General features: G+C 30.5%; 1 pseudogene; it reads right to left on the reverse strand.

The window, feature by feature from the left end:
* Positions 1-1,989: 1,989 nt before the first annotated feature.
* On the reverse strand, positions 1,990-8,977 carry LOC110653313 (chlorophyll a-b binding protein 151, chloroplastic-like; annotated as a pseudogene).
* Positions 8,978-15,594: the final 6,617 nt, after the last annotated feature.

Consider the following 15,594-nt stretch of genomic DNA (forward strand, 5'->3'; position numbering starts at 1 on the left):
ATATTAATATACCACTATTTTTTTAAAATTAAGAAATTAATTTCTAAGCTCAAATTGGAAATAGAAATAAAAAGAAATTGAAAAAAAATAAAAATTGAAAAATAAAGAGAAAGAGATGGATCTCCTACTTTTGCTCTTCTGTTGCCATGTCTTTCTCTATTTGAGTTAGGATTCTCCTTTTTCACTCTCTCATTTTTTAATATTGTTCAAAAAAGAAAAAAAAAAATTGTTCTTCTCCTCCTTTATCTCATCTAATTTTCATCTCTCCTGGTTCATCAATCCACTCAGCTCTTCTTTTCTCTTTCAAACTATCAGACACCACTCTCTGTTTCTAGATCTTCTCCTTTTCTCTCATGTGTTAATGTAATTTGAAGATATATGTTTTATTTTGCTGGATCTGAGTATTATTATTTTCATGTTTTTTTATCGGTTATTTTTGGTTCTCATCAACAGCTCAAATGTGAAGCTCCAACTATGAAAGAGTGAATGAGAATAAAGCCTAACTCAATTTGACAAGTGACATGCTAAAAGAAAAGCAAAAGTAGGAGAAACATAAGATCAGAGTGAACCAGCTAACTCTCTCTCTTTCTCTCCATTTTTAATTTTTATTTTCTCTTTTTATTTTTTATTTCTATTTTCAAATTGGGTCTAGAAATTAATTTCTTGATTTTTCTCTAAAAATTAGGTATACTAATATTAATTCAGTTAATAATAAATGATAATTATTAATTTTCTTTATTAGTAATAGCAACTTTGGTATGAAATAATTCCTTAAAAAATATAAAAATTGTATTTAATATAAACTCAATTTTATATAAAATAAATTTAATAATTTTTAAATTAAATATTTATATCAAAATTTTTATAATTTAACTAAAATATATAAATAATTAAAATAATATAATAAAATTTATTTTTATATAAAATTAAACATAATATAGCCGCATTCAAAATAAAAAACGCAAAAGAAGTTGGTCTAAATCAGCTTCAAATGATTCAAGTTGCACGAGGTATTGCTGTTCAACTTCTTTATTATTTTTTATTTTTTTTAATTTTATTATTTAAATTATTAGATAGTAAGAGTTATTAATCTCTTATGTTTGTGCTTTTTTTTTTTGAAAAATATCTTATATTTGTACTAAAGACACAAGTTAATATGAGCATTATTGTTAGATTTGCTATTAAAAATATATTTTTTAAATATTAGTTAAAAAAATTATAAATTAATCAAAAATTAGATTTAATAAATTTTAATTATAAGAACATAAAATAATAAAATTATTATTTTAAAAAAAAATTTAACAGTATATAAAATATTTTTTTTTCCTGAAAAGTGCTTTGTAATCCTCAAACCACAGTATCAAATGGGCTCTAATTAGGATTAATTATATTAATTAATGGTCACTAACTTATTATTTTATTTTATTTTGATATTATTGGAAATGATAAAAAGTTAAAAGAAGATAAAAATTATCTTTAATTGATGTTGCCGACCACTATTATTATGTTTTTTGAATTTTTTTATTATGTTTTTAAAATTTAAATTTATAATCTTCAATGGATTATTGAAAAAATAACTTTTTTTTTTTTAATTAATGAAGCAACTTCAGTTTTGTAATCTTAATAATAATTTTTCCTTATGCATTAGAGTTTCAGTGGCACAAGGATACGATTTGTAAGGAATGGGTCTTTCAAATACAAAGTATTGCATGAATAAAACTCTACTATCAACCAAATTCAGCCTAATAATTAATTTATGACATAAACCTTGATTATTAATTTTCGTCTGAAACTTTCTAAACTCTCTCTCAATTGAACCAATAAGGAGGCAAACTTGCACATGCTTTGGATCGATGGAAGCAAATTCACTTGCAATTGGTCCTGTTTATGAATATGATGGGAATGTGTTCCATCAGAAATGAACATATAAACCAGTAATGGAAACAACAAACCAAGAAGCTTCACAATTTTCCTATGATTTACCTGAGATAGAATATAACAACCTCTATTGACGGTGCCAACGGCTGTTGTGAAAAGTCAAGTCATGTTTTGACGAAAATTTATACATTTATGGCACATTCCTACCAAATACATAGGTTCAAGCATGGAGAAATCTGATCTGATGTTTTGTTGATACAATGCTTGATTTCCACTACTAAAACACGAGTAATGATGGAGTCCACAACAAGAACGTAACATTTCAAGAAATAAGGACCAGGACTGAGTAATGTTGCAACCTGATTCCCTCTTCATTTTCCAGGTACAAAGTTAGTGGCATAAGCCCATGCATTGTTAGCCACTGGATCAGCTACGTGATCATAGAGATTCTCAATAGGTCCCTTTCCAGTCACAATAGCCTGAACAAAGAATCCAAACATGGAAAACATTGCCAAACGTCCGTTCTTAATCTCTTTGACTTTCAATTCTGCAAATGCATCAGGATCATCAGCTAGTCCCAGAGGGTCAAAGGCACCACCAGGGTAAATGGGGTCAAGTCCTTCACCGAGTGGTCCTCCACCAACTCTATAGCCTTCAACAAATCCCATTAGCACAACCTGGACAGCCCAAATTGCAAGAATGCTCTGAGCATGGATAAGGTTAGGGTTGCCAAGGTAATCAAGACCACCTTCAGAAAAGATTTGGGCTCCAGCTTTGAACCAAACTGCCTCGCCAAATTTGACACCATTCCTCGAAAGAATTTCAGGGAAGACGCAGCCAAGTGCACCAAGCATGGCCCATCTGCAGTGAATTACCTCAAGCTCACGGTTCTTGGCAAATGTCTCAGGATCTGCAGATAAACCAGCAGTGTCCCATCCATAGTCACCAGGGAATTCACCAGTAAGGTAAGATGGAGTTTGCTCAGAGAATGGACCCAAGTACTTTGGGCGGTCTGGGCCATACCTGTTTCATCAGTTACATTTTATGCGGTTAGATCCTCAAAGGACCTATTCTCAAAGTTCTTTTCAGTAATTCAATTTTAGGAGAGGATGCTAAATGTTCCATTGGAGTTATATATAAATTTCACAAGTATAAATTAATTTGTCCTAAAATTTTTTTTATCCAATTAATATTCCTCTTCCCTGCATAAAAATTCACCAAAGTATAAAAAAAAAATCCAAAAATTCAAAAGAAATCTTTGATTTTACCCAAGAAATATGTAATGGTTTGTGTTTTGACATGCTCGCTGTAGAGCCACTGGTCACTTGTATTTTATTTTGTATCCTGTTCCAGTTTTTTCACTTTGTATCTCGGTTTTTTAATGGATCGAATGTCTCAGAATCGGATTAATTTGGAATGTTGTTTGACAAGTTTTTCCTGAATTTATTAATAAAATTTTACTTATTAAAAAAAAAAAGACATTTAGACGTATTTTATTAGGAAATTAGGCTAATAATAATTCGTAATTAAAAATAATAATTACCAAATGCTTTGTGGAGCACTCTTGACCGTTCTGCGCATGTAAACGCGACCGCCGCCGAAGGAACCAATCTTGTGGACGAGCTCATTTGGTTGCTTCAAAGCGGTCTGCCCAGCAAATGCAGAGTGTTGGATAGCAGAGGTTGCCATGGTAAATTACTTTCTGAAGCTTTTTGCCTTTTTCTTCTTTTTTTTTTTTTTTTTTGGCAAGTTTTGCAGAGGAGTTGTTTGTCCAGTGCAGCGGAGCTGGGAGATGAAAGGATTATATTGAAAGTTGAGAAGATTTGTGGATTAGGAAATCAACACATCAGCACAATTCTATTAGTTATTGGATTGGATGTGGATTTCCATGTTGATTTTTTTTTGGTATATAGAGGTTCCTGTATTGCCATGTGGATTTGAAAAAATCTTTCTAGAATTGGATAGAGGCCACAAATGAAATGGCAAAAAAATTTCTCTTCTTGATAAATATCCGAAAATAAGTTAAATTTGTCTCATGTGCTTTTAATAATGTTTAAGTTAGTCTATTTTAATTTTTAATTTAATTTAATTTTTTTATTTAAATTAAGTTTAAATTAGTCTAGTTGTTATAAAGGTATTATTTTTTAATAAATTAAAACTTAATTTTATTATTATATTCATTAAAAGAGTTTAATTTAGTTTTTTTTTAATTTATTATTCAATTTAATTAAAAATTTTTTAATTTAAGTCAAATTTATTTTAAAAATTAAGAAAATAAAAAAATTAAACTTTTAAATTTTTTAGTTTAAATTAAAAAATTTAATCTCAAAATTAAAAAATAAATTTATTAATTTTTTTATTTAAATCAAAAAATTAAAAAAATTTAGCCGACAAATTTTAAGTTTTGAAATTGATTTTAAATTAAAATTTTTAGATTAAATTAAATAAAAAATTAAAAATTTACTAAATTCGACTTTCTCAATAAGTATAAAGGTTAAATTAAGTATTTTGCTATCTTTTAATATTTTATTTTATTTATTTTTTAATATTAAAATGTTATTTTTATTTTTTATAATTAATTAAATTAAATAACAAAAATAATATTTAATATTAGTAATTACAATGAAAGTATGAAAAAATATTATTTTTATATTTTCATTCATTAATTAAAAATAAATTAATTAAATTGAAAAATAATAAAAAAATATTTTTATTTTCATATAATTAATTAAAAATAAAAATTATGATTATGATTAATTTTAATTATTTAAAATAAAAAAAATTATTATTTTATATTTTCATTTTCTTGATTAAAATTAGAAAATTATAAACAAATAAAATTAAAAGTATAAAATATTATTTTTTTTCCATATTATTAATTCATGTTAAACAGTTAAATATATAAAAATAACTAATTGTAATTATTTAATTAATGTTAAAAAATAATTAACTAATTAACAGTAAAAATATTAAAAAAAAAAAAACTCATACACCAAGGGGTGAGTGAGTCGCATCGTTGGGCCAATTTAAATTTAAATTAAAGTAGAAGAGCTAAATTGAATCCAAAGTTAAAAATGAATCAAATAATATATTCCTAAAAGGTATAGTGGCAAATTGAGCTTATTTAAAAAAAAAAAAAAAAGCAACTCATCACCAAGTGGTGATGAATTACACATTATATCAATTTGAACTTAAACCAAAAGTATAAGGATTAAATTAAATTAAAAATTGAAAATGTGTTAAATTGTACATTTCTAAAAAGGACATAAAACAAATTAACAAAAGATAAATGAGTTACGTATTGAGCTGATTTAAAACTTAAACTAAAAGTAAAAAAATTAAATTAGATAAAAAGTTAAAATTTAATTAAATTGGATGTTTCTTAAAAGCTCATGAGATAAATTGAGTTTATTTTCATAAATATTTTATATAAAATGATAATTTAATTTGAGTAAACATATATAAATATGTGATTCGAATCAATTGTGTATAAATGGATAGATCCTAAAAATCTATAACTACCTTGCTTATATATATATAATTATCATTTATTTATTATTTCATATCAACTCCTGACGTAAAATTTCCTCCTCAAATTTCTCTTTGTCTTCACTTAAATTTGCAAAGAAGACTTGAGAAGGCTTTCATAACGTTCATGAACCAAGTTGGTAAATATATATTGGGTAAAATCAGATATTGCTTTTGAATTTTGGCTTTTTTAAAAAACTCTGGTAAGATTTATACTGGGAAGTGGAATTTTTATTGTTTTTATGTTTGTTGGCTTAATTATATTCAGTTGTTTTCTTTTAAATAGTTAATAAGGTTAATTTGAATCAGAGGTTTAATATTTTAGCAAATTTGAGTTTCTAAATAATTAACTTTACCTCAAACTAAATACTAATGCTTGAAACAATAAGTCGTACTTTAGCTGGATATATATATTCTTCAATTCCTAAAAAGGTCTCACCTTACTACTAGATTAATTAGGATTAATTATGTTAATTAATGTTAATTATTTTATTTTATTTTAGCATAATTTTTTTTTTCAAATTAATGGCGCCAAAAGACGGACGCATGTTGTTGCCTGGGGCCCTCCCCAATTTCTTTTTAAATAGATATATTGTGATCATAATTCATTAACTTTATAATAATAATAATAATAATAATAATAATAATAATAATAATAATAAATTTATGGAATTGTAATATTATAATTCTTAAAAAATATTTTAAAATTAAAATAATAATAATAATTAAATAATATAAAATTAAATATCTATTTAGAATACTTTATAAATAAAAAAATTTAAATAAAGATATAAAAACAAAATTTAAAGTACTATTATTATTATTATTATTTATTTGTGTCATTGGTTGATGAAAACAATTGAATTAGAGATTTATCATATAATATACATATTCCATTATGCGTTCGTCTCTAAGCGCAATTTTAATTATATAATTTTATTTATTATAAAAGGAGTAATTGATAGTATAATCTTACATGTAAAAAATTTATCAAGATCTTTATTATGAATTTAATATATATAAATTTAAAATATAAAAATATGAATCATATTCAATTTAATCATACTCATTTTATATGTGAATCTTATTATATATATTATATATTGAATCTACAGTAAAATAAGTATAAATAAAAAATTTTCAATATAAAAATGGTGATTTTCCTTGTGCATTAGAGTTTGAATAGTATAAGGATACATATACAATTTATAATAAGGAATCTAAATACAAAGTATTACATTTACATGAATAAAATAGCTCCAGTGCCATAGCTTAATAATTAATATATGACATAAACCTTTTTTTAATTACCTAAACTACCCCACGCGTTTTCGTCTGAACTCACGTGTCCATGAGAAATTAAGTTCCAAACTCTTTCCTCCCAATTGGGCCCATACAGAGACAAACTTGCACATGCCTTTGATATGGAAGCAAATTCACTTGCAATTCTGAAGCGAAGCTCCCATAGAAGTACTTGAAGATTCTTCATTGGTCTTGCTCATGAATATGAATATGGTGAGAAAGTGTTCCATTAGAAATGAACACCTAAACCAGTAATGGAAACAACAAACTAAGAAGCATATCACTTTTCTATGATTTACCTCAGATAAAATATAATTAGCAACCCCATTACATTAACAAAATTGCTTAATGATTATTGGTCTTGTAATTAACAGCAACTATGCTATATATGCCATCAGATAACATCCATTTATTGACAGTGCCAAAGGCCAAAACCTTCTTTTATTCCAGTGTACTTTTAATTATTTTACCTATATGCTGTTTGCAAAGGGAGAGATGAGAATAGCTTGGAATTCCATATTAGGAACTTGGTTATGTTGAATGTTCCAGGTGTTTCTCGATCTGAACTATTATTGTGGCTTCTGAAGGATTGATATTGCTGTTGTGGAAAGTCATGTTTTGATGAAAATTTTTAAAGTAATTTATGGCATATTCGTACCAAATACATAGGTTCATGCAGGGAGAAATCTGATCTGACGCTTTGTTGATACAATGCTTGATTTCCACTACTAAAACACGAGTAATGATGGAGTCCACAATAAGAAAGTAACATTTCAAGAAATTAGAAGGACCAGGACTGAGTAATGTTGTAACCTGATTCTCTCTTCATTTTCCAGGTACAAAGTTAGTGGCATAAGCCCATGCATTGTTAGCCACTGGATCAGCTAAGTGATCATAGAGATTCTCAATAGGTCCCTTTCCAGTCACAATAGCCTGAACAAAGAATCCAAACATGGAAAACATTGCCAAACGTCCGTTCTTAATCTCTTTGACTTTCAATTCTGCAAATGCGTCAGGATCATCAGCTAGTCCCAGAGGGTCAAAGGCACCACCAGGGTAAATGGGATCAAGTCCTTCACCGAGTGGTCCTCCACCAACTCTATAGCCTTCAACAAATCCCATTAGCACAACCTGGACAGCCCAAATTGCAAGAATGCTCTGAGCATGGATAAGGTTTGGGTTGCCAAGGTAATCAAGACCACCTTCAGAAAAGATTTGGGCTCCAGCTTTGAACCAAACTGCCTCGCCAAATTTGACACCATTCCTCGAAAGGATTTCAGGGAAGACGCAGCCAAGTGCACCAAGCATGGCCCATCTGCAGTGAATTACCTCAAGCTCACGGTTCTTAGCAAATGTCTCAGGATCTGCAGATAAACCAGCAGTGTCCCATCCATAGTCACCAGGGAATTCACCAGTAAGGTAAGATGGAGTTTGCTCAGAGAATGGACCCAGGTACTTTGGGCGGTCTGGGCCATACCTGTTTTATCAATTACAATTTATGTGGTTAGATCCTCAATGCGTTGATTCTGAAAGTTCTTGTTTGAAAGATTTCTTATTTTTATCAATTCGATGGTTGGAAATATAATAGATGAAAAATTTTAATTTAAGAGAAATGTTTGTAAATATAATAGATAAAAAAATTTAATTTAAAAGAAATATAAATTAAATAAAAGGCTATGAGACAATGATTCTTGTTTCTATATAACTCATGTACATAAGCTCTACATACGCGCACTTTTCACATCTGATGTGAAATTAGAAGGACCGTCTATTGGGTGGGAGATTAATTATATTTTTAGCTAATATAATATAAATTAATCGAGTATGGCTAAAATTTTTGGTCCAATTAAAATTCCTCTTCCTAGCATAAAAATTTACCAAAGTATATAAAAATAAAGCCTCAAAATTCAAAAGAAATCTTTGATTGTAACCAAGAAATATCCACCAACTTCAGGAAAAACATTCAGAAGTATTTTATTGTATAGACAAATAGAAGTTGTTAAGAAATTATGCTAATAATAATCTGTAATTAAAAATAATAATTACCAAATGCTTTGTGGAGCACTCTTGACAGTTCTGCGCATGGAAATGCGACCGCCGCCGAATGAACCAATCTTGCGGACGAGCTCATTTGATTGCTTCAAAGCGGTCTGCCCAGCAAATGCAGAGTGTTGGATTGCAGAGGTTGCCATGGCTAAATTGCGTTGTGAAGCTTTTGCCTATATTTTAGCAGGTTTGGCTGTGGAGGTCGAGGGAGCTGCAGCGAGATGAAAGTGTTATATTGGAAGTTGAGAAGATTTGTAGATTAGGAAATCTCCACATCAGCTCAATTCTATTGGTTATTGGATTGGATGTGGATTTCCATGCAGATTTTTCTAGGGATATGGAGGTTCCCGTTTTGCCACGTGGAATTGAAAGATCTTCATGAGAATAGAGGCCACAAAAAAATTATTTGTCAATTAGATGGCTTCATATCGGTCATCTTGAATATATAATATTGTGAGCTTTTTTTTATTATTATTAATATTATGAACTTGAATATATACTATTATTAATATTATAATATCTGAAAAATATTATTAATTATTTAAAAGATATTATTAAAAATGTTAAACTCAATTAAAAATTATTATTATTATTAATTTATTTATTTTTTAAATGTCATATACTGTAAATTAAAATTAATTTAGAGTAGAAATGTCTGCACATATTTTCTTTATAGATGAAAATATTTTTATTAACGGTGAATAAATTGTAATAACCTAATTTATTTATTTATTTATTTATTTATTTTAATTTTTATAGATTTTTTTAATATTTTTTAATATTATTATATTGATCTTGGTAATTTAAACAATTTGTTTAAATATATTATGATCGTATCAAATTAAGTTTTGGTGTTGTGGAATGTCTTAATTATACTATATTTTCTTTATTGTTTTTTTTTGTTTTTGTTATGTTTCTTTGTATTATTACTGTAACAACCTAAAAATTTTTAAAAAAATAATAAAATAATAAATGAATAAATAAATAAATTAAAAATTAAATTAAATATTTAAAATTTAAAATTTTTCCGGGAATGAATCTGGACAACATGCTGTCCAAGTTCATTCCCAGAAATCAAAAAAAAAGCAGCCCCTAAAAACTCTCTCCGTTACTCTCCTCCCCTCCTTTTCTTTCGGTACGAGCCTCCGGCCACCATGGTCAGCCAAGAATGAGCAAATGGATGAGTTTTCCTCATCAACACGCGAATAGTGGATAGCAACTTTCCAACACGATTCTGGCTTCATCTGACGTCCGATCGATGCGATTCAGGTAGCATTGGAAAGCTTGTTTCGAGAGCTTTCTTTTGATATTAATTTTGCAGTAAATGGAGGTCGAATGAGTAAGATATGGAGGAGAGAAGTTTTGGATTTTTCAAGCTTTTGGGTCAGATCTATGACGATCCAACCGTTGAATTGACGATTTGAAACTACCTATGGATTGAGGGAGAGGAGAGGAACATGATGGTATGATCAGATCTGACAAATGTTGCCGGCGACCAGTGGCTGGCCACCATGCGCGGTGGTTATGGCGGTGGCTCCGGTGAGCTTTGGAGATGATTCAACTTCCAGAGGCTTCCTCATAAATTTTTAGAATTTTTGAGACACAAATAAGCTTCGGATAAGATTATTTTCATTATTTCTCTGTCTGTGGAGCATAAATGCAGTGTTTCTTAAACAGAAAAAATTGGAGAAAAATTCTAAAAAAAATATATGATGAGAGTAAAATTATTTGGAGATATTCTATAGTGTTTATTTAATTTTTGAGTGATTATAGAATATTTTTGAAAAATATAGATGGATTTTAGTTAGATTTTTAGCATATGGGCATATAAGATTATTTGAAATTATGATATTTAAATTTTATATGATTGGTTGAAACTTGAGGATGGAGGTTTAAATATGTGAATATTGAATTGGGTTGAATTAAGAATATGTTAGCTGTTGGAAACTTATGGAATTGAATAAAATATTCATTGGTGATTAGAAAATTACGATTCCTATTGCAATAGCCTTATAATATTGTTAAGGATCGCGGGGCAGGTTTATAGAATTTTTAAAGTTAGTTTGGATAGTTTTTGAAAAATGTTAGTTTTGAAGTCTTATAATTGAGTTGTCTGATGTTGTGATTATTGCTTAGTTTGGAGGGTCCAGGAGGAGCCATATAATGATGATGAGATATGGGTTGAGTTTAGAAGTGTTATTTGAACCATTTTGCAGGTTGGGTAGGTCATGGGTATAGGGGAGACTTTGTTGGATTTTCAGCACAACTTAGGGTATCTTTGGTCTTTTCTAAACTTGTATTGAGTCAAATATATTAAATAATTGCAATGAAATTGTCAGGTGAGAGATGACCTTCCTCCTCTGCTTTCACCACATGATGACCTCGGTTCAAGTTTGTGAGTAAAATATTAATTTTAATTGTAATTTCGATATTATTATATGTTCAAGCATGCCCATGCATCACTTATAAATATATATCTATGTAGTTAAACACTAGGCACATTTTATATTACATTCATAATTATTGAAGTGCCATGGATGTTGTTTGTGGTAATTTAGAGCTGTGTGTGTGTGTGGCATACGTGTGGTATGGTATTGGATATGGACAGGACGGGTAGACACGGCTTAAGAGATACTCGCTGGGACCTGATCCTTCGGGGTAGATACGGCTTGAGAGACACTCGCTGGGACCCCGCATTTAGTTTATTAAGCGAAAGTCCGGCTTGAGAGACACTCACTGATAGAGGTTGGATTAAGAGGGCTGTATAGGGGATCAGCTCCCATATATGTATTGTTTAACAGTGTTGGGTGTGTGAGTGCTCCAAATTGCCTTTTTGCTGTTATGATATGAAAATTATGACGATGTTGTATTTCATTCCACAGGGTGCATTAGCTTTAGATAGTTATAGAGATTATGATTAAAATTTATATTTTACTCTTTGAGTTGAACGCTCACTCTTGTTCATCTATTTTTTCAGGCTACAGGAGGATTATTTGTTGTAGCTAACCTGCTCTTCTTCTTCGCAAGTCCATTAATAGCATTTAATGTATTTTGTACAATTGAGTTAAATTTTAGATTCTACGTGTATTAAAAGCATTTATTTTTATTTTGGGCCTGTATTATAAAAGTTATGTTGGACCTGTAAAATTATTAACTGTATGCATGATGAGATTGGATGAGGGAGCTGAGCTCTTATTTGAGTTATGATATTTTGATTATGTGGAGAGTGAGTTGAGCTCTCGAAATTATTATATATTATGTTTACAGGTCGAGCGATTCAAAAACTCCCCGTTGAATTGTCCATTTTACTGTCGAACTTTGTCTGGTTGAATTCTTGAAATTGGGCCCAAATAGGCCTTAAAATTGGGTTGAGGAATAGTTAGGCTTACTACGGGCCTTGGGGGCTTTAGGCTGGCCCAGGTCCTAGTGCCTGTCCGGCCCATAGGTTGGGTCTTGACAAAGTTGGTATCAGAACTTAGGCTCCAGATTCATGGGAAGTACATGTCTAAAGCTTTAAGAAGAGTCCAATTAGGAGTTCACATGCGAAGTATAGGATTTTGTTTTGTTTTCTTCTGTAAATCCTTGTTTCTAGATTCTGTGTTATTCCTCGGTTAGTATAAGAGTGTTTCAGTTTAGCACCTCGGTTTTGTGAAGTGCATGGTGACATAAAATAGATTTAGCAGACGTATTGAGGTCTACCATGAAAACACATACTCCAAGAAATACTATGTTTTTATCAGTATGGGTCTAAGTGGTTTACCTACCTAGTGCTAGGCAAGAGTACATAAAGGTGAGTTATAAGGGTGAGGATACCATTGCTGGCAGTCGTCAGTGGATGACCTAGTCAGAGTAAGTTTATGATAATAGTAGATTTGAGAGAGATAGGAAATTAGGAGACCTAGTCTTTCAAGACGTATCGTAGTAATTATGCAATATTCTCGATGTCTGCTCTGTAAGCTGCAGATTACAGTACCGATATGAGATTATTGTGTAGAGCTGCGTTTATCCCTGTGGTGCTTCATAATGAGGGTGTTTGCGGATGGCCTCTGTTTTGATACAATTATGCCAAAACAGATTTCTATATCTGCAGAGGAGTTGGGAATTCCTGGTTAGAGGTCTAGAGTTAGAATATTGAAAGGTCACAGTTGGGTGATAACTAGAGTTAGTGACTCGGTTACCCTAGCATGAGCTAGAGTTACATCAAGAGTTGCCATCAGACCAGAGGTTGCAGATTAGTTGCAAAGTAAAGGTGACATCCGTAAAGTGAGACCATCTGGTCTTCGGTATGGAATTTTGGATGATTTTTGCAGTACGACAGACGTTTTGCTTAGAGCTTAGTGAGAATAGTATACCTTGTGTGTATCAGCACGGTGTAAAGTACAACCCTACTACTTAGAGAAGGTTGGAACTATGAATTGATGATTTACAAAGCTATGATATAATAAGGGAGACATTAATTTGACATGGTTTTGGCAAGGGGGTAAATGTAGTACCTTTGTTGCAGTAAGTTAGGGTATAGTCCTATATTTTCAAAAGGGATAGAAGGTTATTACTGATAATGATGACTTATGAAATAGTGTCCCAGATGAGACTGTTGCGTGAGATAGAGAGTTGTTAGCTCATGTGTTTTGGAGAGGGCAAGTTCTATGTAGGAATAACAAGATGTAAGATCAAGATGTATGTAAGCATTTAATTTGAATGACGGGTTTGGATACCTAGTATTTTAAGTTTCAGCTAATTAAATGGATATGAAAAATTAGAGTTGCTACAGATCCCCTCCCTAAGGTAATAGGGGGTAGTATGTAGTCCAAAAGGGTAAAAACAGAGATCATGAAGGAGAAGTATGACTGTAATTCCCTAAGTTCTTCCTTATCTTCTTAATGCTTAAGAAAAAAAAAAGTATACTCCAAATAAAGTAAAAGAAAAAGGACAAAAGTTAGCATCGATAAATCATAGAATATGTGTGTGTGTGTGTGTGTATATATATATATATATATATATATATATATATATATATATATATATATATATGGAGTGTGGTTTAAATGCAATAGGAGAGATAGCTTGAATGCTAGTAGAAGTTTAGCTAGGGTAGTTAGAGGATCAATTCCGAGTAACATTGAGGTATAGATGACATGGTAGGGATAGTGAAAAGGTATAAGTTTATGACATGACAATCAGGTTCAAAAAGAAAATAGAGCTAAAGAGTGGAAGAGTGAAAGTTCGGATTTGGGTAAGATAAAAAGAGTTAGCTAAAGAATAAACTGGAAAAACATATTATGATAAGATTAGGAAGAATAGAGCCAAGATACCGAGGAGGTGAATGTGGTTCTGGGAAGGGTAAACGACATAAACAAAAAACTAAGGATGGAGAGTGTAGAAAATGATGGCATTAGGAAGGACATTGTCAAGTTATGGAACCCAGAAGTGCATGGACTAGAGGAGTGATTATTGTTAAGATTGGAGTAGATCTGAAAGAATCTGTGAGTGCTTTTATCTTCTAGAATATAACCAAGTATAAGGAGCATTGGACAAATAATTATAAGTATGGAAGATAAATGGAGAGTAAAAAGGAAATAATAAATTCTAAGATGATATGTCAGGTAAAACAACAGTATAACAAATGGTAGATACAACTGATATCTTGTAAAAAAGCATAATAATTACAAAGAAATAATGAAACTAAAAAGGGAAACTAAGGGGTATGAGCTAAATCTTGTTCATCAAACAATGGTATACCATAAATGGTGGGAGAATATTTCTCCTTCTTTCCAAATTTGCTCATATTTCAATTCTAGGAGATTATGTTAAGAAGAGAGGTCATGTCAAAGTGACCCAATTAATTGAAAATTTGATGGGCGATAGCACATATCCAATCTTGCCAGGCGAAAATGACGATAATGGTGTACCTAATGTTAAGTATGAAAGAATAATCAGAGAGGTGACAGGAGGAGTTAAATCGAGCTAGTTACCAGGGCTTATAACCCTTTTGAACTATAAGCGGAGGAAGTGTTATTTGCTAATGAGTTACAGTGAATGAAATTGTTGCTAATGGAAAAAGTTGAGGCTGAAGTTTGGAAAGCTATGGGCAGTATATGTGATTATATTAAGGAAAATGAACGCGTAAAGTATCTTATTTGGAATTGAGGCATGGCACATGTTTCCCACAGCCATGTTAGTTCAAATGGAACTTATAGTTTATGGGGCTTCTATCTAATCATGTTGAGCAATTTCCTACAAAATGATAATGTTTTGATGGTCAAGTTAGGAAAGGAAATACAAGGAGAATTTTCTATAGTTAATTACGAGTGTCACATGATGTAAAGAATGTGCTGGTAGGAGTCAATCGTAAAGTTAGAATTCTCGAAGTAATGGAACTAGTAATCAAGATAAGACTAAGAAATAAAAAGAAAGTTAAAGTTGATGATGTGATGAACATCTTTGAAGGAAAAAGGTGTAAGGGTGAGATAGGACTAAGATTAAGGAATAAGTACAGCATGTTGAAAAGATATCAACGATAGCAGAAATATGAAAAGTAAATGGATAAGATCCAAAGAACAGGAAGAAAGCTCGGTAGAGCTAGTTGTAATGATGAGGATAAGAAGGAATAGGTATGCTAGGAACACACTAAGAAATGTTTAAAACAAGTTATTATGAGATGATAGATTAAAGGAGTAGTGGAGCCTTGATCTAAGTGCCAATGTATCAGAAGTAAGCTACATAATAAGAAGCTTTATAAAGAAGTCAGGATATTCTTATTCCAGAGGAGGAGTGAGAAACGATAAAGTCACATGGATTGAGTTATCAGGGAATATAAACACTTTTTTCATATAAAAGAAG

The sequence above is a fragment of the Hevea brasiliensis genome, chromosome 9 (assembly GCF_030052815.1).
Source record: "Hevea brasiliensis isolate MT/VB/25A 57/8 chromosome 9, ASM3005281v1, whole genome shotgun sequence".
In the NCBI taxonomy this organism is placed as follows: Eukaryota; Viridiplantae; Streptophyta; class Magnoliopsida; order Malpighiales; family Euphorbiaceae; genus Hevea; species Hevea brasiliensis.